Below are 24877 nucleotides of genomic sequence, written 5' to 3'. Positions count from 1 at the left end.
GCCGGCTTCTTCGCCGCACTCTTTTAAGGGTTCGTTCAAGCACTTACTGAAAATGCCGCGTCGAAGCCACTTATTCTCCTTCACGGAGTCCGCAAGCTAGGCTCGAACATCTTTCAGTTCCACGCTCAGCTTGGTATTGGCGTCTTGGAGATTGTTTTTCTCCCGCATGACCTTAGTCAGCACGTGTTTGCCAGCCTTTAGCTGTCGTATGACATGCTGGTCCTCTGGATTCTCTCCGGAGTCATCTGCAATATCTATTGTTAGATCCACAGCCATGCCGCACACTATATGGTACCTATCATTCTTTGAAACAAATGTTACCAGCTGGGGACTTTTTAGGTTCCTTCAATGCAGCAACGGCGGCCCAAAGTTGGGTCTTGCATTCCTCCAGCTCCTGTGATAGTCGAGTATTCTTCTGTGTAAGAACCTGCACAATAAATGATCCTTAAATCAGTTGTGCCAACTGTTTCAAGTCTCAGGGGCTACTGATATATATACTCATCAAATTTTCTTACCCATACATCCTTTACATACTGGTATGTGGCTCTGGCTAGACCATTTTGAGCAGCACAGATATACGCATCTCTTGAGTTGAATGCATCAAACGCCTCTTGGGAGAAACAAGCGTCACGGAGTACGGCTCGGCGACGCCTGTGATTCATGGCGCTCTCCACTTCGGAATTCGTGGCGGATATCTTATCCGCATCCTCTGTAGAAGGAGCATCCGGAGTGTGCCTCGTGTTAGCTTCCGCCTCTGTGTCCGGGCCTGGAGCCCGACTGGTAGAGGCGTGATCGGCGGCCTCTCCGGATATTGTCCGGCGAGCATTCTTCCTTCTAGGAAACACGGGTGTTATTATGTTTTTAAACACGACAACCACGGAGTGAGGTGTTGTATCATACCTCTGCGTCGGCGTCTCCGTCCGGACCGCCTTCCTTTTTAGCCTGTCCGGCTTTGAAACCCCTTGTTGGCGATTCGCCGTGGGCTCGGCATGGCGTCCCGAGGGCCTTCCCTATAAAACACCGTTTGTATATAGGTGAAGTGCATAAAAGGAAATCCTTTTCAAAGGTTGGGACTCCGGTCTCATTTACCTGCGAGGCTGGGAGTAGCCCAGGGTAGTCGGCTATAATGGCCAACATGGCGTCATCACAGCTTAGCTGATAGAAAATACTATCAATCAGCTCCACGAATATGTCCGGATCCTCTTTGAGACTGGGGTCGAGTACCCGTTCAGGATCCTCCGGTTGTGGAGGTGGGCTATTGATCTCCCCTACCGCCTTATGCAGTTCCTGCGATGAAACGGCAAGGTAAATATTTATCACGAAAACAAGGGTAGGATGGAAGGAAAAAGAGCGAAAGCTCACCCAGCTTCGAGGGTTGTTCATGGAGAATCCATCCCGTGGCTTGATGCGGAGGAACTCCTCTTCTTCCCTCTTATATAGATCGGATAGAATTTTTGCTAGAGCAGCAACTGAGTCTGGTCCCTTGCGCTCGCAGCGAGTGGCATCATCTTCCCCGTTGAAGTGCCACATGGGGTGGCCTTGATATTGAAGTTACCGCACCCCCCGCATAATGCATATTGCCATAACCTCGGTTATGGTCAGTCCTGATTTGGCCAGCAACTTTATCCGGCTCATCAGATAAAATACGTCTCTATCATCTTCCTCCTGTGGGCTCCGTGGGCACCAACTTAGGCGTTTCTTCAAAGGGGCGTTGTCGAACTCAGGAAGACCAATCCGGATAGGATCCGGGAGAGGAACATCCTCCATATAAAACCACTCCAAAGGCCAGTCCTCGGACGTCTTCTTCGGGGTACCGGATAGGTATCCGGTCCCGACGATGCGCCATACTTCGGCTCCGCCCACTTGATATATTGATCCCCTCTGTGTACGGGGCACAAGGCAGAACAACTTCTTCCATAGCGCGAAATGAGCTTCGCAACCCAGAAACAGCTCGCAAAGGGCTACGAAACCAGCGATGTGCAGTATGGAGGCATGGGTGAGGTTGTGCAACTAGAGGCCGTAGAACTCTAGGAGCCTGGATGGATTGGAAATCCGAGTCCCCTTAACAAATAAGGGACAAGGCACACCCGCTCTCCCTTAGAGGGGTTGGGAAAGCTCTCCGCTTGCTCCCCGCCATTATAGGTGGTGAGCCCGGCTCGAACCGGGACCATATACGCTGGAGGGAGAAATCCTTGGGTCTATAGCTTCAATAATTGGCTGTACAGGACGGAACACTTCTCCCAATCTCCGGGCTTGGGGTTGCGAGAGCGAGAGGAGGAGCTGCGCTGGCCGGCCATGTTGGGATGGATTTTTTCGGGCATGCTCCGATGAATGCTCGCTGAGGGAGGATGGTGTGGTTTGGATCTGAGGGTCCTCGTCTCTTTAATAGACAGTTCATTCACATAGATGGGGTGGAAAATGTAAGAACACCCTGGCTCCTCACATTCGCTTGACACGTGGAAGATGGACATTATTGGACGCAGAAGCCAAGAAGCGCAACATTTATGAGAAGCCGGACACTATTTAACAGGTACTCGGAGTATGAAGAAGAACCCGCCTTGCAATGCCGAAGACAATCTGCGCGCTGGACTCATCGTCATTGAAGCCTGGTTCGGGGGCTACTGAGGGAGTCCTGGATTTGGGGGTATCCGGACAGCCGGACTATATCCATTGGCCAGACTGTTGGACTATGAAGATACAAGATTGGAGACTTCATCCCGTGTCCGGATGGGACTCTCCTTGGCGTGGAAGGCAAGCTTGGCAATACAGATATGTAGATCTCCTTCCTTGTAACCGACTCTGTGTAACCCTAGCCCCCTCCAGTGTCTATATAAACCGGAGGGTTTAGTCCGTAGGACCAAGAACAACAATCATACCATAGGCTTGCTTCTAGGGTTTAGCCTCTCTGATCTTGTGGTAGATCAACTCTTGTACTACTCATATCATCAAGAACAATCAAGCAGGACGTAGGGTATTACCTCCATCAAGAGGGCCCAAACCTGGGTAAACATCATGTCCCCCGTCTCCTGTTACCATCCGCCTAGACGCACAGTTCGGGACCCCCTACCCGAGATCCGCCGGTTTTGACACCGATAGCCACGATACGGAATTCTGTGCAAGCGTGTGAACCGCGGCCGCGCGGTCGATCGAATGGTGCGTCACCGTGTCGCGCTCGAAGGACATGCACCGAACCTTTTTGTGTGTGTGAAAACAATCCTCGAATATTACTCAACTTTTTTTCCTGTGGAAGTTCTTGACGCTGCAATATTTCCATATATTTGAATTTATCTCCAGTTCGTGTTTATTTGGATTTGGACGTTTTAGGTGCACCCTAGTTTTTTTAATACTGATTTTGTGTGTGTGACTGAGAGAGAACGTGTGTATGTGTCCATATGTGTGTTGTGGCGGAAGGGCAATGTGGAGACGGTGTGCGTGTGATACAGACATAGAGAGGTCTGAATGTGCAAATGATCATGCATGAGTGAGACATAGACAGATGTCGATACGTTGTGTATACATGAGAGAACGGTCTTCTAGTTTAGGGCATGTTTGGTTCCAATAAGTCACCTGACTTATAAGTCAGGTGACTTAAAATCAGTGACTTATAAGTCACGCATGTTTGGTTGTCATCTGACTTATAAGTCACCTGACCACACCTTCCCACCTTGTTTTTAATGTAAAGGTGATGGGACCCACGTAAAAAGGGGTGACTTATAAGTTTTAAGTTGGGGTGGAGCAACTTATGACTTATAAGTTGGGTCCGTTTGGCAAAATAAGTCACTTTTTGCACTTTTTGACTTATAAGTTGGTGACTTATTTGGAACCAAACAGGGCCTTCCTTGTGTGTGTGTGAGAGAGAGAGGGGGGAGAAAGAGAGATATAGAGAGAGGAGCATCCGTAACACAACAACCATCTCTCTCGATTCGTTCGTCCCTCACACGGTCGCATGCAACACATGCATCAACGCGCACATTTTGACACCCTCACCCGGCCCCTGCCCACCTCAAGGCCCGCACAATCTCTTCGTGAATACCCATTTCTCTCCTTAGGTTGTTTTCTCTCAATATCTAACACACACACAGAGAGACACACGCAGCACAACACACACACACACACTCCCCCGAGCACACAATTCATCCCCATCCAAGGTTATACGGCGACCACTCTCGCTTGTGCTTCTTTGCAACCCAACATGCACAACACCTCAATCTTCAAAGAGGGCATCGAGCAGATCGAAGACGGTGACCACACCGCGCTAGAGAATGCGGGGTCATTTGGAAGCAAGGTGATGTGACGACGGCTGACTCACTCCTCCCCCACCCTCTCTCTCTCTCTTGCACAAAATTACCAATCCCTCTCTCCCCCGCACAAAATTGTCAATCCCTCAACCCACGAGATCCTTCCCCTCTCATCCATGTTTTTCCAGCTCTCTCATCAAACATATTGTCTCTTCTCCTTCCACGTATACAGAATCCAGATGCACACGCATCTCATGTATATTACATGTATCCATCTTTCTCACAGACCTAACTTCTTCCTCTCTCTATCTCTCTCTGTCTCATTAGGTTTGTCTCCTACTCTCTCATCCACATACATACAATCTTTCCCGCCCTATCTGCTCCATCTTCAAAAGCTCTCTCTGCACATTTCATTCACACATTGGGATATGTCAAAATGTTGCTTCTATAATCTCTCATGTAGAGTTATGGTTGTTTTTGTTGCATCCTACAAAGTAATAACTATGAAATGCATTTAGATTCTCATTTGACTGGGATTATGTGAGTTTGAGCATGTTGTGAAGTACTATAGACCTTGTATACATCTTGGGATTCGACAATGATTGTAACTATTGAATTGTATAGACCATTACATTCGAAGTCAATAGTCTAATATATTTATTTCACAATTTCAACAAATGATTAGTTCACTACAAACTAAGAAAACAAATGTGTACTCCCTCCGTTTTTATTTAAGTCCGCGTATTAGCATTGGTCAAAGTCAAGTTTTGTAAACTCTCAGAAAGCTTATAACAAAAAATATTAACATATACAATAACAAATAAATACCATTAGATTCATTATTGAATGAACTTTCACATCATACATATTTGTTATGGTAAATGTTTATATTTTTCTATAAACTTGGTCAAACTTTAGGATGTTTGACTTCGGTCAAACCTAATATGCAGAGTTTACTACTACTAATCGCTAGTTGCTTAGCCGAATCACTCAACACGCCACACGGGGAGTCCAGTGTCACAAAATTTTGAGGTCGCGGGAGATTTGATTCGAGCAGTGGGAAGTTGCCATCATAGCCTTCGGAACAGGCCTATGGATGACGCTTGGTAGGGGGCTGTTTTCGTAACTTTAGGTTCACCCTACCCAGCAAACCCCACCCCGGCACCCAAAGTAGTACACCTGAATACTCCCCATTTTCTATCCCCACCGCAAAATAGACTTCTCCACGGCACCGCAGCCTTCGTGCTCCTCCCCTTTACATCAGTGCACTCGTCAACCACAGCGCATCTGCCTCATCGACGACCTCGTACGCCGCACCGGAGCCGGTCCATCGTCGTCGTTGTACACGGAGCCTCTTCCCTGGCATCGTCTTCCACGGTCTCGGATCTGCTTCCTGGAAGCCGACGCCAAGCGCAGAAGTACCACCATCATGGACAATGAACTGATTCCCGTTGCCGACCATGACTCACAGAGGCCGCCGTGACCATCGTTCTCCTCCTCGATTGGTAATGTGTGTATTGAATCACTTAGCAGTACATGTGTAGTTCCAATTTTGTTCATACCTACCCTTCAAATTTCCTGGGGGCTATTGTTCCCATAAAAGTAATTGGTTATAGCCTCCATTGTCCAACAGAATATCAGCTTGTAATTGTGCGTCGCTCCTGTATCGCGCTGTGCTTGGGTAGGTTTTTCATCTGCAACCAGTAGTGTGGCAAATGATGGAAAGGTTTTTAGAACTAGCAAGATGCCCATGTGTTGCACGCATCAAGATGCATTTGTATGAGTAGTTTATCTTGTGGGAGAAAAGGATGAACGAGGGAAGGCCTTATTTGCAAATCTGGAGAGGGGTATGGGTATCTTTTTGCAAAATTCCAATTTGTTTCCTTCCTATCTGTCAGATATAAATCGGACGGCCTATATTGCAAGAAAAAAAGTATAGAGAAAAAAGTAGACAGTAAAGGAAGTAGAGATAAATATTAAATATAAAATATAAAATAAATATAACAGTAGAGAAGAGAGTAGAGATAGCATGTTGAGATTTCTAAAGCGCTGCGCGTTGCGATCCTGTTGGAGATGCTCTAACATGGCAGACGAGTGCTTTAATGTTGACCACAAGATGCGCGAGTATTACTAGTAGTATATTTTCTTGCCATGTTGACATTTTAAAACCACGAGTGCGAACATGCAGAGGAGAAATGAAGACCAAACACGGGATATTCGGGACATCTTCAAGGAGCGTGGCAAGTTAAAGAGGAGCTGCACCAAACCTGTAAAACGAGCTTTGGTAAGTAACACCCTTTCAATTACTTTCGTGTAGCCTCGTGTTCTTCGATGTGTATATGTTGTAGTTTCCGTTTCTCTTAAGCGTGGTGTTCTTCGATGTGTAATAAGAAGAGTCTTAATCGTCCTAATGCTTTCGTTTTTAGCTTGATGTAGGAAGTGGGTGTTCTCACCTTGTAGTCTATTTTTATTTTTTTCCTTTTGAATTCACTTCTCCGAGTTCTGTTTATCTGGCTTCTACTAAATGGATCTAGGTTGCTCTGAGTATTGATCTAAAAAAGAACTAACTTCATGTTAGGATGTAGTTCCTGCGAGGAGGGAAGTATGGTCAACCTCGAGATCATGTTTCGAAAATGAGGCTGGATTACACACAAGGTGCCAGTTCCCTAATGATGCTGGATTAGACACAAGGTGCAAATTCCTAGATGATGTTGTATTACACACAAGCCAGGTGGAGTCGTCAGCTGTTCGTGTCCTTGTGGCATTAGTAAAGGCTGAAAGAAAGCATGCAACAGCCCTTGAGAATGTAGCTGAGTTCCTGAAGAAGCGAAAAGAGCAATCAGATGCTCTCTTCACCCAAGCCAAAGAAGAGATGGAAGAAGCCAGAAATAGGCTAGCAGAGGCAGAGCAGGCCAGGCGTCTCCTGCTATCTAAAACTGTTGTCAATACAAAATTTCCTTCATAATAGCTAGGTTCAAATGTTTATCCAGTCAGCATGCCTGTTGTGATGTCCGTGCATCTACTGATGTGGCACAAAATGTTTTTTTTCGGGTCATGTAATAACAGCAATTACTTTCCAAACAATAACAGACGAAGCATTGGACATGGTATAGTTTAGGCGCAAGCCCGACATTCCAAGTTCAACTTCCACATCAAACTCATGTACATAGATATCTGCACATTCATACATAATGTCCACAACCATGATTCACTTCAAAGCCAAAAAAATGTGAGGAGAGTTATAAATAAAGAAAATCCTCTACTAGTTCCTACTACCAGTGCGAGCACAAGAAGTCAAGACCATGCGTAAATTAATTATATTTTAGTCATTTTGTGTTCTAAAATGCCTGCCGGCTCGCAGAAGGACGTGTTGCCGGCACACGCGCGGATTCAATGAAGGCAGGCGGGGCAGTCTTAAGCTGGTTGCACGCGGCAAGGAGGCGTGCTCAGTCGGGCCTGCAGCGAGTGCGGCCCTCTTGGCCGGCGCGCCGGTTCAATGCCTGCGCTATGAGAGGTCGCGTCTGTGTCAGAGTAATCACTCCCTCCAGTCCTTTTTTGTTTGGGTATAACAAAATCTCGTTTTCCATTCACAATTTACAAGTAAAATTCATGGACAAACTTTGGCCCAAAGTACGATGGGGACTAGTAAACCAGAATGGAGGTAGTAGTTTTTCAATCAAAGAAGGGTTTCCCCTTCCGATTTTCATTACTGAAAACTAGCATCTAAATCTAAACCATAGTATTTGCCCTAGAACTACCAGGTTCAACATCTCGCAACATAAACCCATACAACCTCCATCGCAAAAAAACCATACAACCATACGCCAAGGAGGTACGTAGTACTATGAATTCCATTTTCGCTCCATACCAATCGTTCTAAAAACTACTTACTACTTATAACGCACCATTGAAAATCGGAACTCTTAACCCTGCTAAAAATGATATTTTAAATGTGGCTACTCGATCTGTGGCAACTGGCAAGCCACCACGCTCCAAGTTGTTCACCTGTGGTCCCGACCATCAACTCCTATGGATCAAATTATCACGCGAGCTAACTATTCCTACAAAGGTGCTCCACCACGTACCCGGTACCCGCGAATGTAGCAATCGTGCACCTAGGGTTTTACGGTTTATTTGTTAACGTCGCCTTTACGTAACACTCATGTGTGCGAGACAACGAGAGGCCGACTGCGTGCGTGCGCCTCTTCTCTTCGTATATGTACTCCACCGTTTGTCTGGTGTCCAAAAAATTATAATAACCACTAGCAATGTGCCAATGCGTTGCCACACGATCAAAGTAGATTAATACATATTCACCGATTTGATTAAAAAAAGTCTAGTTTTGAAATACGTATATCACTAAAAATATGTTATGTTTCACTCAAAATATATTCCTTTGGTGGTTTTGATGAGATAAGGGAGGAATGTTGTTGGTTTCAAGATTCGAGAAGTGGTATATGTCTAATTTCTACTCTTACTAGCAAGATGCCCATGCGTTGCACAGAACATCAAGATCTCGTGGGAGAAAAGGATGAATGAGGGAAGGCCTTATTTGCAAGTGTGGTGAAGAGTGCGGGTAAATTGCCATATTTTCCTTCCTATCCGTCAGATATAAATTGGACGACCTACATTGCAGGATGGCAGGCACACCATCATCACCAACTCTATTTTTTGTCCCTACTCTTATAAAAAGCATTGTCGGTGATGATCGTGTGCCTACCATCCTGCAATATAGGCCGTCCGATCTATATCTGACGGATAGGAAGGAAACTATGGCAATTTTGCAAAAGATACCCACACCCCTCTCCACATTTGCAAATAAGGCATTCCCTCGTTCATCCTTTTCCCCACAAGATAAACTACTCATACAAATGCATCTTGATGTTCCGTGCAACGCATGGGCATCTTGCTAGTTGTTGCAAAAAGCCCATGTGTGTGTGAGAGAGAGGGAGAGTGGAGGAGGACGGAGTGCATGTGTGACAAAGACACAAGGAGTGTGTGTGCGATAGGTATCAGCTTAAAATCAGGCGATAGTGTGTGTGTGCACGATCGAGAGGGCGTGTCTCAAGAAGGGAAGAAAAATCTACATAGATACAAGGAGCGGGAGAGAGACATGTATGCGATGGTGGAAGCACGAGTGTGCGGGTGTATAAACCTATCTAGAGGCTAGCTAGTCGATAAATGTTTGTGAGAGAAATACGATTCGGGGTGCGAAAGTGAGAGTTTTGTGTGTGTGTGTGAGAGAGAGAGACGGTAGTCGGGAAGGGGAGTGGAAGCAGGAGTTGTGTGTGTGTCTGTGAGAGAGAGAGGAGACATTAGTCGGGGTTGTTTGATCGGTAAACAAATGAATAATGTCAGTCTGGGATGGAGATGAAAAGGAGACCGCAAAAAATGTTGTGTCTACAGGAGAGAGAGAGTAATTTTAGTGGTATGAGTCATATGTAGAGACATATAGGGTGTGTGAGAGAATCCCATAGAGAGAAAGACAAAGTGAAAGACGAGTGGAGACTATGTGTGTCGCGGTGAAAAAGATAGCTTAGGTACGGAGTGATACCAGAGAACAGTAGAGATGTGAGAGATAATGAAAACCGTGTAATGTATAATGATAGGGAGAGTGTGACACTTCTCAAGGGAGACGTCGAGAGACCATGTTTGCGAGGATAGGAGAAACATGAAGTGAGCGTGCGGGTGAGCTGGAGAAAAGAGAGTGATAGCTACCTGAAGGAGCATGCATGCGAGAGAGATGGGCGTGAAAGGAGTGAACAAAAAAGGGATTCAAATATTTGAATTCGAGATGATGATACATGTAATCCATACTCGACCAAAATTGATCTATCAAACATGCATACTCATATGAATTCACGCACATCTATGTTATTTAATATGTAGATATTACTGATCCATACATTTTAGTAGAACATAATTTGGTTAAAAAAATCGAATTCAACCTTAAGATTTCGAGATTGTTGTATTTGTAAATCATATTATACATATAAAGGAGCATAATTCTTTGTTGTGCTTTTGAAAGTATATATAAAAAATGATTTATATAGAATGTAATTCCAATTGAAAATGGATCCCGCCCGGAAAAAAAATAGAATACAAACGGGATTCAAATTGAGTTGGCACGGTAAACGTGCACTCTGCAAAATTTGAACGAAGTGGGGAAAGTCACAGCAACCGCCGAAACCAAAATATGCGAGATGGAAATCACTACTGCCTATCCCTGCCACGCAAAGCCTATCTGCTAGATTTCTATAGGTTTCGATAGGGGTAGGTTTATAATTTCACCCAAACGTGACGTAACCGCCTCTCACCCAGATTCATACATGGTGGGCGCCAAAACACAGTGTGTCCTCGGCCGAAATCGACTCCCTCCCTGATTCATATTCATACACGGTGGGCGCCAAAAACAAACTCTCATCGGCAAATATTCAGTGTATGCGAGTGTGACGCCCCCGATTTAATCGTACACTAATCATACACGCAAACGTGTACGATCAAGATCAGGGACTCACGGGAAGATATCACAACACAACTCTACAAATAAAATAAGTCATACAAGCATCATATTACAAGCCAGGGTCCTCGAGGGCTCGAATACAAGAGCTCGATCATAGACGAGTCAGCGGAAGCAACAATATCTGAGTACAGACATAAGTTAAACAAGTTTGCCTTAAGAAGACTAGCACAAACTGGGATACAGATCGAAAGAGGCGCAGGCCTCCTGCCTGGGATCCTCCTAAACTACTCCTGGTCGTCGTCAGCGGGCATCACGTAGTAGTAGGCACCTCCGGTGTAGTAGGGGTCGTCGTCGAAGGTGGCGTCTGGCTCCTGGGCTCCAACATCTGGTTGCGACAACCAGGTAGAAGGGATAGGGGGGAAAGAGGAAGAAAGCAACCGTGAGTACTCATCCAAAGTACTCGCAAGCAAGGAGCTATACTACATATTTATGCATTGGGATCAAATGGGATAAGGGTATCATATGTGGACTGAACTGCAGAAAGCCGGAATATGGGGGGATAGCTAGTCCTTTCAAAGACTACGCTTCTGGCAGCCTCCGTCTTGCAGCATGTAGAAGAGATTAGACTGAAGTCCTCCAAGTAGCATCGCATAGCATAATCCTAACCGATGATCCTCCCCTCGTCGCCCTGTGAGAGAGCGATCATCGGTTGTATCTGGCACTTGGAAGGGTGTGTTTTATTAAGTATCCGGTTCTAGTTGTCATAAGGTCAAGGTACAACTCCAAATCGTCCTGTTACCGAAGATCACGGCTATTCGAATAGATTAACTTCCCTGCAGGGGTGCACCACATAACCCAACACGCTCGATCCCATTTGGCCGGACACACTTTCCTGGGTCATGCCCGGCCTCGGAAGATCAACACGTCGCAGCCCTACCTAGGCACAACAGAGAGGTCAGCACGCCGGTCTAAACCTAAGCGCACAGGGGTCTGGGCCCATCGCCCTTAGCACACCTGCACGTTGCGTAGCGGCCGAAAGCAGACCTAGCCTAGTGGCGTTCCAGTCCAATCCGGCGCGCGCCACTCAGTCGCTGACGTCACGAAGGCTTCGGCTGATACCACGACGCCGGGATACCCATAACTACTCCCGCGTAGATGGTTAGTGCGTATAGACCAAATGGCCAGACTCAGATCAAATACCCAGATCTCGTTAAGCGTGTTAAGTATCTGCGAACGCCGACCAGGGCCAGGCCCACCTCTCTCCTAGGTGGTCGGAACCTGCCCTGTCGCTCCGCCTCAAAGATCCACTCATGGGTGCTCCTACGAGCCGACCCGTCTTTAATCACCACATGTATCATGTAAAAAGTATATAGTATACCCGTGATCAACTCCCGAGTGATCACGGCCCGATAGTATAGCATGGCAGACGGACAAGGATGTAGGGCCACTGATGATAAACTGGCATCCTATACTAAGCATTAGGATTGCAGGTAAAGGTAGCAACCGTAGTAGCAAGGACAGGCTATGCATCAGTATAGGATTAACGGGAAGCAGTAACATGCTACACTACTCTAATGCAAGTAGTATAGAGAAGAGTAGGCGATATCTGGTGATCAAAGGGGGGGGCTTGCCTGGTTGCTCTGGCAAGAGAGAGGGGTCGTCAACACCGTAGTCGTACTGGGTAGCAGCGGCGTCGGTCTCGGTGTCTATCGAGAGAAGAGGGGGAAGAAACAATAAATATATAAGCAAGCATATGCATAGTGATGCATGACATGACAAGTAACGACGTTAGAGGTGCCCTAACGCGGTAGTAGGTGATACCGGTGAAGGAGGATAACATCCGGGAAAGTATCCCCGGTGTTTCGTGTTTTCGGGCAGAGGAGCCGGAGGGGGAAAGTTGCGAGTTTGACATGTTAGGGGTGCGTGGCGGACGAGCGGGCTGCGTATCCGGGTTCATCTTGTCGTTCTGAGCAACTTTCATGTTGAAAATAATTTAATCCGAGTTACGGATTAAAAGATATGATTTTCTAAAGATTATATTAATTTCTAAAATTTAATTAATTATTTAATTCAACATTATCCAGAATAGTAAAAGATGACGTCAGCATGACATCATGCTCACGTCAGCAGTCAACTGAGCAGTTGACTGGGTCAACTATGTGTGGGTCCCGCATGTCATTCACTATTAGTTAATTAATCACCGTTAATTAGGTTAACTAGTTAATTAGGCTAATCTAATCAGGATTAATTAATTTAATTATTTATTTATTTATTTAATATATTTATTCTTATTATTATTTACTTTTTTTATCTTTTTTTAAACGTTCTGGGGCATGGGGGCTCACTGTCATAGGGCCATGGCCTCAACGGGCGCTGCCCTAGCGGGTGCGGGCGACGGGTTATGGGCGCGCCCCGTTCGGGCGCACGCCCAGGGGTACGCGGGTGTGGGCGTTGGCGGCCACGGCGGGGCACGGCGCCGGCCAGGGATGGGCGCAGCCCGGCTGGCCCTGGACGCCGGCCGGGACGGAGGAGGTCGCCGACCAGGGCAGGGGTCGCGGTTGGCGGGGCCTGGCAGCGGAGCACTACGGCAGCGGCAGGTGTGCGCGTGGGCAGCAGCAGCGGGTGGTGCAGGAGGCGAGCGCGTAGCGGGAGGCGGCCGGCGATCGGGCGGCGCGGTTGGCTGCAGCGGACGGCACCAGCAAAGGCAGGCACGAGAGGGGGGACGGCGCCTGTGGGCGCACCCGGGGAAGGTCGGAGCGGGGTGAGCAGCGGCAGTAGGATTACTGTTTTTTTTTCTCCTTTTCTTTTTATTTATTTTCTATCATGTTTTAAACCATTTTAAATCATCTAGGCATTTTATAAAAATGTGTTAGCTTTACTATAACTACCCTGGCATTTAACTGCACACTCCGAACATTTTAGTTTAATATTTTGAAACCTTTGCCGTTTGACATTAATTTGAATTTGAATTTGACGCGGTTTCGAATTAACCCGAGATTAGTAACAGTAATCGCAGATGACCTGGCATCATTAGGAGAGTTTTACTGTAGCTTGATTACCCGGGCGTTACAAAACTCCTCCACTACAAGAAATCTCGTCTCGAGATTTAGGAGGTAGAAAGAAACAGTGCGGGGTATTCATCGCGCGGGCGGTCCTCGCGTTCCCAAGTGGCTTCGTCTTCAGAGTGATTCGACCACTGGAATTTGAGGAATTTGATCGCCTTCTGACGTGTGCGGCGTTCAGCTTGGTCAAGAATGCGGACCGGATGCTCTTTATAAGAGAGGTCCTGTTGCAATTCGAGCACTTCATGATCCACCGCTCGGATTGGATCCTTGAAGCAACGGCGGAGTTGTGACACATGGAACACATCGTGAACCTGAGAAAGGTTCGACGGAAGCTCCAATTGATATGCTACCTTTCCACGCCTTTCGAGAATAGTGAAGGGACCGATATAGAGAGGAGCTAGCTTGCCCTTGATCCCGAAGCGGTGAGCACCCTTCATTGGTGTAACTCGAAGATAAGCCTTTTCGCCAGGTTGATAGACCATGTCTTGGTGATGACGGTCATACTGACTTTTCTGACGTGACTGAGCAGTCTTGAGAATCTCGCGAATAATGCGAACTTGTTCTTTGGCCTGTTGGATAATATCCGGACCGAAGAGTGGACGCTCCCCAGTTTCAGACCAGTTCAGAGGGGTTCGACACTTTCGTCCATATAGTACTTCGAAGGGGGACATCTTCAGACTAGCTTGATAGCTATTATTATAAGAGAACTCGGCATATGGAAGAGATTCCTCCCATTTCTTGCCGAATGAGATTACACAAGCTTGAAGCATGTCTTCGAGAACTTGGTTGACACGTTCAACCTGTCCTTGCGACTGAGGATGAAACGCAGTACTAAACTACAGATGAGTTCCCATAGCTTCTTGGAAACTCGCCCAAAACCTTGAAGTGAATAAGCTGCCACGGTCTGAACTGATAACCAGTGGAATACCGTGAAGTGAAACAATTCTGGCCATGTAGAGAGTAGCAAGCTGACTAGCAGTGATTGTCTCCTTGACCGCCAGAAAATGGGCAACTTTGGAAAGCCGGTCAATGACGACAAGAATAGCATCATTACCTTTCTGCGATTCGGGAAATCCAGTGACGAAGTCCATTTCAACATGGTCCCATTTCCATTCAGGAATAGAGATAGGTTGCAGAGTTCTAGCAGGCCTTTGATGCTCTGCTTTGATTCGGCGACAAACATCACACTCAGCAACATAACGAGCAATGTCCTGCTTCATATTAGACCACCAGAATCTTTGACGAATATCCTGGTACATCTTTGTACTACCAGGATGGATGGACAGAGGCGTATCATGGGCTTCTTGCATAACCCTTTTAGTCTTATCCAGGTTTTTCTTCGAACATGGTACCACTAGGCGGCCTTTGAAATACAAGGCGCCATCGTCGGCGATCGTGAAGAATGAGGGCTTTCCTTTTTTTAGGTCGCGCTTAATCTTGAGGACTTCATCGTCACACTTCTGTATCCATTTGATGGTGTCCACAAGATCTGGTTTCGCAACCAGGGTATTGAGAGAACCCGTGGAAACAACATGGAGGTTCCTTTTGGGGAAATCTTCGGGAGGGGGAGCGAGTGATCCCGGAGGAACAATATGGAGGTTCAACCCTCTAAATTCTTCAACAAGCGATGGGTGAACTTTGTGAACCTGGAGGTGGTTACAGTAAGACTTGTGGCTCAAGGCATCAGCCATTACATTAGCCTTGCCGGGGGTATAGGATATACCCACGTCAAAGTCTGCAACAGTCTCCATCAATCTTTGATGACGTAGGTCTAAATCTGGCTGAGTAAACAGATACTTCAGACTTTGATGGTCGGTGAAGATCTCGCAACGATTACCGAGAAGGTAATGTCGCCACTGCTTCAGTGCATGAATGACAGCAGCAAGCTCGAGGTCGTGAACTGGGTAGTTTTCTTCGTGAGGGCGCAGTTGACGAGAGGCATAAGCAATCACTCTGCGCTCTTGCATTAGGACACAGCCTAATCCTTGACGGGAAGCGTCGCAGTAAATGACGAAGTCCTTCTTAGTATCAGGTGGAGCAAGTACGGGGGCAGAAGTCAACTTGTCTTGGAGCGCCTGGAAACTTTCCTAACACTTGTTTGTCCAGTCAAACTTGACACCCTTATGCAACAGATTAGTCAGAGGCCTGGCAATCTTGGAGAAGTTCTCGACGAATCGACGACAATAGCTGGCGAGACCGAGAAAACTTCGGACTTGCTTGACATTCTTCGGAGGAGTCCAATCAAGAATAGCCTGAACTCGTTCAGGGTTGACGGCAATACCATCCTTGGAGATGACATGCCCAAGATAGGTTACTTCGGGGAGCCAGAATTCACACTTGGAATACTTAGCATACAGTTGGTGCTCTCGAAGCTTTTCTAGCACAAGACGAAGATGTCCAGCATGTTCTTCCTCGTTCTTGGAAAATACAAGGATATCGTCCAGGTAAACCACGACGAACTTGTCGAGGTAATCCATGAATATATAGTTCATCAGACGAGAGAAGGTGGCGGGAGCATTCGTTAAGCCGAATGACATGACGGTGTACTCGTATGATCCATACCGAGTCACGAAGGCGGTTTTTGGGATGTCCTCTTCACGAACACGGATCTGGTGGTAACCCAACCTCAAGTCGAGTTTGGAGAACACTGATGAGCCAGCCAGTTGATCATAAAGATCATTGATTCGAGGAAGAGGATATTTATTCTGAATGGTAGCTTGGTTTATAGGACGGTAGTCTTGGACTAATCGGTTTGTCCCATCCTTCTTCTTAACAAAGAGAGAAGGTGCTCCCCAAGGAGAGCAACTTGGGCGAATGAAACCTTTGACAAGAGATTTGTCGATTTCCTCCTTAAGCTCAATGAGTTCATGCGGCGGCATCTTATAGGGTCGTTTAGCTATAGGGGTGGTGCCGGGTTTCAAGTCGATGATGAATTCGACAGCTCTAGCAGGGGGAATCCCTGGAAGTTCTTCTGGGAAGACATCTTGGAATTCACAAACGACGGGAATGTTTTCAATGCCCTCGAGTGGTGCAGCGTTCAACGCATTCAAGGCATAAAGTCGTGCCTCGGCGTTCTGAACTAGATGAGCTTGGTAAGCTATTATTTCGTCAGAAGGGTGTAGCAGATGGACGACCTTAGTGGCGCAAACTATAGAAGCAGTATGCGCTTTCAACCAATCCATTCCCAGAATGAGGTCGATGTTAGACGACTTCAGGATAATGGGAGAGGCATAGAATTCCAGCCCTTCGATTTCCACGGGGACATCGATGCCAACCAGTGAGGTTTGACATTGTCCCACGGGGATTTTACCAATACCGAAGTATTCATCTCCTCACATTTAACGTCATGCTTGTATGCAAAATCTTCTAACATGAATGAATGCGATGCTCCTGAATCGAATAAAACAGACGCAGGTACTGAGTTTACGAGGAGTGTACCCATCACGGTAGCAGGCTGGTCTTGGGCTTCGTTCAGATCAACATGGTGAAGGAAATATGCCCTAGAGGCAATAATAAAGTTATTATTTATTTCCTTAAATCATGATAAGTGTTTATTATTCATGCTAGAATTGTATTAACCGGAAACATAATACATGTGTGAATACATAGACAAACAGAGTGTCACTAGTATGCCTCTACTAGACTAGCTCGTTAATCAAAGATGGTTATGTTTCCTAACCATGAACAAAGAGTTGTTATTTGATTAACGAGGTCACATCATTAGTTGAATGATCTGATTGACATGACCCATTATATTAGCTTAGCACCCGATCGTTTAGTATGTTGCTATTGCTTTATCCATGAATTATACATGTTCCTATGACTATGAGATTATGCAACTCCCGTTTGCCGGAGGAACACTTTGGGTACTACCAAACGTCACAACGTAACTGGGTGATTATAAAGGAGTACTACAGGTGGCTCCAAAGGTAGATGTTGGGTTGGCGTATTTCGATATTAGGATTTGTCACTCCGATTGTCGGAGAGGTATCTCTGGGCCCTCTCGGTAATGCACATCACTTAAAGCCTTGCAAGCATTGCAACTAATGAGTTAGTTGCAGGATGATGTATTACGGAACGAGTAAAGAGACTTGCTGGTAACGAGATTGAACTAGGTATTGGATACCGACGATCGAATCTCGGGCAAGTAACATACCGATGACAAAGGGAACAATGTATGTTGTTATGCGGTCTGACCGATAAAGATCTTCGTAGAATATGTGGGAGCCAATATGGGCATCCAGGTCCCGCTATTGGTTATTGACCGGAGATGTGTCTCGGTCATGTCTACATTGTTCTCGAACCGTAGGGTCCGCACGCTTAACGTTACGATGACAGTTATTATGAGTTTATGCATTTTGATGTACCGAAGGTTGTTCGGAGTCCCGGATGTGATCACGGACATGACGAGGAGTCTCGAAATGGTCGAGACGTAAAGATTGATATATTGGAAGCCTATGTTTGGACATCAGAAGTGTTCCGGGTGAAATCGGGATTTTACCGGATTACCGGGAGGGTTACCGGAACCCCCCGGGAGCCAAATGGGCTAACATGGGCCTTAGTGGAAAGGTGAGAAGGCAGCCCACATAGGGCTGCGCCTCCCCCCCTCTCCCTAGTCCTATTAGGACTAGGAGAGGGGCCGGCCACCTCTCTCTCCCTCTCCCCTTTAAGGAATCCTATTAGGAATAGGATTGAGGGGGGGAGTCCTACTCCCGGTAGGAGTAGGACTCCTCCTGCGCCTCCCTCCTTGGCCGGCCAGCCTCCCGCCCTTCATCCTTTATATACGGGGGCAGGGGACACCCCAAGACACACAAGTTGATCCTTGAGATCGTTCCTTAGCCGTGTGCGGTGCCCCCTGCCACCAAATTCCACCTCGATCATACCGTTACAGTGCTTAGGCGAAGCCCTGCGTCGGTAGTACATCAAGATCGTCACCACACCGTCGTTCTGACGGAACTCTTCCTCGACGCTTTGCTGGATCGGAGCCCGAGGATCGTCATCGAGCTGAACGTGTGCTAAGAACTCGGAGGTGCCGGAGTAACGGTGCTTGGATCGGTCGGATCGGGAAGAAGACGTACGACTACTTCCTCTACGTTGTGTCAACGCTTCCGTTGCGATCTACAAGGGTACGTAGATCATACTCTCCCCTCGTTGCTATGCATCACCATGATCTTGCGTGTGCGTAGGAAATTTTTTGAAATTACTACGTTCCCCAACAGTGGCATCCGAGCCTAGGTTATTTATGTTGATGTAATATGCACGAGTAGAACACAAGTGAGTTGTGGGTGATACAAGTCATACTGCCTACCAGCATGTCATACTTTGGTTCGGCGGTATTGTTGGACGAGACGATCCGGACCAACCTTACGCATACTCTTATGCGAGACCGGTTCCCTCGACGTGCTTTGCACATAGATGGCTTGCGGAAGACTGTCTCTCCAACTTTAGTTGAACCGAGTTTGACTACGCCCGGTCCTTGAGAAGGTTAAAACGGAGTCTATTTGACAAACTATCGTTGTGGTTTTGATGCGTAGGTGAGATGAGTTCTTACTTAAGCCCATAGCAGCCACGTAAAACTTGCAACAACAAAGTAGAGGACGTCTAACTTGTTTTTGCAAGGCATGTTGTGATGTGATATGGTCAAGGCATGATGCTAAATTTTATTGTATGAGATGATCATGTTTTGTAACCGAGTTATCGGCAACTGGCAGGAGCCATATGGTTGTCGCTTTATTGTATGCAATGCAATCGCGATGTAATGCTTTACTTTATTACTAAGCGGTAGTGATAGTCGTGGAAGCATAAGATTGGCGAGACGACAACGATGCTACGATGGAGATCAAGGTGTCATGCCGGTGACGATGGTGATCATGACGGTGCTTCGGAGATGCAGATCACAAGCACAAGATGATGATGGCCATATCATATCACTTATATTGATTGCATGTGATGTTTATCCTTTTATGCATCTTATCTTGCTTTGATTGACGGTAGCATTATAAGATGATCTCTCACTAAATTATCAAGAAGTGTTCTCCCTGAGTATGCACCGTTGCAAAAGTTCTTCGTGCTGAGACACCACGTGATGATCGGGTGTGATAGGCTCTACGTTCAAATACAACGGGTGCAAAACAGTTGCACACGCGGAATACTCAGGTTATACTTGACGAGCCAAGCATATGCAGATATGGCCTCGGAACACAGAGACCGAAAGGTCGAGCGTGAATCATATAGTAGATATGATCAACATAACGATGTTCACCATTGAAAACTACTCCATATCACGTGATGATCGGGTATGGTTTAGTTGATTTGGATCACGTGATCACTTAGAGGATTAGAGGGATGTCTATCTAAGTGGGAGTTCTTAATTAATTTGATTAACTGAACATAAAACTTATCATGAACTTAGTACCTGATAGTATCTTGCTTGTTTATGTTGATTGTAGATAGATGGCTCGTGCTGTTGTTCCGTTGAATTTTAATGCGTTCCTTGAGAAAGCAAAGTTGAAAGATGATGGTAGCAATTACACGGACTGGGTCCGTAACTTGAGGATTATCCTCATTGCTGCACAGAAGAATTACGTCCTGGAAGCACCGCTGGGTGCCAGGCCTGCTGCTAGAGCAACACCAGAAGTTATGAACGTCTGGCAAAGCAAAGCTGATGACTACTCGATAGTTCAGTGTGCCATGCTTTACGGCTTAGAATCGGGACTTCAACGACGTTTTGAACGTCATGGAGCATATGAGATGTTCCAGGAGTTGAAGTTAATATTTCAAGCAAATGCCCGAATTGAGAGATATGAAGTCTCCAATAAGTTCTATAGCTGCAAGATGGAGGAGAACAGTTCTGTCAGTGAGCATATACTCAAAATGTCTGGGTATAATAACCACTTGATTCAATTGGGAGTTACTCTTCCAGATGATTGCGTCATTGACAGAATTCTCCAATCACTGCCACCAAGCTACAAGAGCTTCGTGATGAACTATAATATGCAAGGGATGAACAAGACTATTCCCGAGCTCTTCGCGATGCTTAAAGCTGCGGAGGTAGAAATCAAGAAGGAGCATCAAGTGTTGATGGTTAACAAAACCACTAGTTTCAAGAAAAAGGGCAAAGGGAAAAAGAAGAAGGGGAACTTCAAGAAGAACAGCAAGCAAGTTGCTGCTCAAGAGAAGAAACCCAAGTCTGGACCTAAGCCTGAAACTGAGTGCTTCTACTGCAAGCAGACTGGTCACTGGAAGCGCAACTGCCCCAAGTATTTGGCGGATAAGAAGGATGGCAAGGTGAACAAAGGTATATGTGATATACATGTTATTGATGTGTACCTTACTAATGCTCGCAGTAGCACCTGGGTATTTGATACTGGTTCTGTTGCTAATATTTGCAACTCGAAACAGGGACTACAGAATAAGCGGACACTAGCAAAGGACGAGGTGACGATGCGCGTGGGAAACGGTTCCAAAGTCGATGTGATCGCGGTCGGCACGCTACCTCTACATCTACCTTCGGGATTAATATTAGACCTAAATAATTGTTATTTGGTGCCAGCGTTGAGCATGAACATTATATATGGATCTTGTTTAATGCGAGACGGTTATTCATTTAAATCAGAGAATAATGGTTGTTCTATTTATATGAGTAATATCTTTTATGGTCATGCACCCTTGAAGTGTGGTCTATTTTTGATGAATCTCGATAGTAGTAGTACACATATTCATAATGTTGAAACCAAAAAAAATGCAGAGTTGATAATGAAAGTGCAACTTATTTGTGGCACTGCCGTTTAGGTCATATCGGTGTAAAGCGCATGAAGAAACTCCATGCTGATGGACTTTTGGAACCACTTGATTATGAATCACTTGGTACTTGCGAACCGTGTCTCATGGGCAAGATGACTAAAACACCGTTCTCCGGTACTATGGAGAGAGCAACAGATTTGTTGGAAATCATACATACCGATGTATGTGGACCGATGAATATTGAGGCTCGTGGCGGATATCGTTATTTTCTCACCTTCACAGATGACTTAAGCAGATATGGGTATATCTACTTAATGAAACACAAGTCTGAAACATTTGAAAAGTTCAAAGAATTTCAGAGTGAATTTGAAAATCATCGTAACAAGAAAATAAAGTTTCTACGATCTGATCGTGGAGGAGAATATTTGAGTTACGAGTTTGGTGTACATTTGAAAAATTGTGGAATAGTTTCGCAACTCACGCCACCTGGAACACCACAGCGTAATGGTGTGTCCGAACGTCGTAATCGTACTTTACTAGATATGGTGCGATCTATGATGTCTCTTACTGATTTACCGCTATCGTTTTGGGGATACGCTCTAGAGACGGCCGCATTCACGTTAAATAGGGCACCATCAAAATCCGTTGAGACGACGCCTTATGAACTATGGTTTGGCAAGAAACCAAAGTTGTCGTTTCTTAAAGTTTGGGGCTGCGATGCTTATGTGAAAAAGCTTCAACCGGATAAGCTCGAACCCAAATCGGAGAAATGTGTCTTCATAGGATATCCAAAGGAAACTGTTGGATACACCTTCTATCACAGATCCGAAGGCAAGACTTTTGTTGCTAAGTTCGGAAACTTTCTAGAGAAGGAGTTTCTCTCGAAAGAAGTGAGTGGGAGGAAAGTAGAACTTGACGAGGTAACTGTACCTACTCCTTTATTGAGAAGTAGTACATCACAGAAAACTGTTTCTGCGACACGTACACCAATAAGTGAGGAAGCTAATGATGATGATCATGAAACTTTAGATCAAGATACTATAGAAACTCGTAGATCAACCAGAGTGAGATCCGCACCAGAGTGGTACGGTAATCCTGTTCTGGAGGTCATGATATTAGATCATGATGAACCTACGAACTATGAAGAAGCGATGGTGAGCCCAGATTCCGCAAAGTGGCTTGAAGCCATGAAATCTGAGATGGGATCCATGTATGAGAACAAAGTATGGACTTTGGTTGACTTGCCCGATGATCGGCAAGCAATTGAGAATAAATGGATCTTTAAGAAGAAGACTGACGCTGATGGTAATGTTACTGTCTACAAAGCTCGACTTGTCGCAAAAGGTTTTCGACAAGTTCAAGGGATTGACTACGATGAGACTTTCTCACCCGTAGCGATGCTTAAGTCTGTCCGAATCATGTTAGCAATTGCCGCATTTTATGATTATGAAATTTGGCAGATGGATGTCAAAACTGCATTCCTGAATGGATTTCTGGAAGAAGAGTTGTATATGATGCAACCGGAAGGTTTTGTCGATCCAAAGGGAGCTAACAAAGTGTGCAAGCTCCAGCGATCCATTTATGGACTGGTGCAAGCCTCTCGGAGTTGGAATAAACGCTTTGATAGTGTGATCAAAGCATTTGGTTTTATACAGACTTTCAGAGAAGCCTGTATTTACAAGAAAGTGAGTGGGAGCTCTATAGCATTTCTGATATTATATGTGGATGACATATTACTGATTGGAAATGATATAGAATTTCTGGATAGCATAAAGGGATACTTGAATAAAAGTTTTTCAATGAAAGACCTCGGTGAAGCTGCTTACATATTAGGCATAAAGATCTATAGAGATAGATCAAGACGCTTAATTGGACTTTCACAAAGCACATACCTTGACAAGATTTTGAAGAAGTTCAAAATGGATCAAGCAAAGAAAGGGTTCTTGCCTGTGTTACAAGGTGTGAGATTGAGTAAGACTCAAAGCCCGACCACTGCAGAAGATAGAGAGAAAATAAAAGATGTTCCCTATGCTTCAGCCATAGGCTCTATCATGTATGCAATGCTGTGTACCAGACCTGATGTCTGCCTTGCTATAAGTTTAGTAGGGAGGTACCAAAGTAATCCAGGAGTGGATCACTGGACAGCGGTCAAGAACATCCTGAAATACCTGAAAAGGACTAAGGATATGTTTCTCGTATATGGAGGTGACAAAGAGCTCACCGTAAGAGGTTACGTTGATGCAAGCTTTGACACTGATCCGGACGATTCTAAATTGCAAACCGGATACGTGTTTACATTAAACGGTGGATCTGTCAGTTGGTGCAGTTCTAAACAAAGCGTCGTAGCGGGATCTACAAGTGAAGCAGAATACATAGCTGCTTCGGAAGCAGCGAACGAAGGAGTCTGGATGAAGGAGTTCATATCCGATCTAGGTGTCATACCTAGTGCATCGGGTCCAATGAAAATCTTTTGTGACAATACTGGTGCTATTGCCTTGGCGAAGGAATCCAGATTTCACAAAAGGACCAAACACATCAAGAGACGCTTCAACTCCATCCGGGATTTAGTCCAGGTGGGAGACATAGAGATTTGCAAAATACATGCGGATCTGAATGTGGCAGACCCATTGACTAAGATTCTCTCACAAGCAAAACATGATCACACCTTAGTACTCCTTGGGTGTTAATACAATAGCGATGTGAACTAGATTACTGAATCTAGTAAACCCTTTGGGTGTTGGTCACATGGCGATGTGAACTATGGGTGTTAATCACATGATGATGTGAACTATCGATGTTAATCACATGGTGATGTGATCTAGATTATTGACTCTAGTGCAAGTGGGAGACTGAAGGAAATATGCCCTAGAGGCAATAATAAAGTTATTATTTATTTCCTTAAATCATGATAAGTGTTTATTATTCATGCTAGAATTGTATTAACCGGAAACATAATACATGTGTGAATACATAGACAAACAGAGTGTCACTAGTATGCCTCTACTAGACTAGCTCGTTAATCAAAGATGGTTATGTTTCCTAACCATGAACAAAGAGTTGTTATTTGATTAACGAGGTCACATCATTAGTTGAATGATCTGATTGACATGACCCATTATATTAGCTTAGCACCCGATCGTTTAGTATGTTGCTATTGCTTTATCCATGAATTATACATGTTCCTATGACTATGAGATTATGCAACTCCCGTTTGCCGGAGGAACACTTTGGGTACTACCAAACGTCACAACGTAACTGGGTGATTATAAAGGAGTACTACAGGTGGCTCCAAAGGTAGATGTTGGGTTGGCGTATTTCGAGATTAGGATTTGTCACTCCGATTGTCGGAGAGGTATCTCTGGGCCCTC

The sequence above is a fragment of the Triticum urartu genome, chromosome 3A (genome assembly GCF_056163025.1).
Source record: "Triticum urartu cultivar PI428250 chromosome 3A, HENAU_Tu73, whole genome shotgun sequence".
NCBI classification, from domain to species: Eukaryota; Viridiplantae; Streptophyta; class Magnoliopsida; order Poales; family Poaceae; genus Triticum; species Triticum urartu.
The sequence above is the reverse complement of the archived record's forward strand: the minus strand, read 5'-3'. Positions refer to the sequence as shown.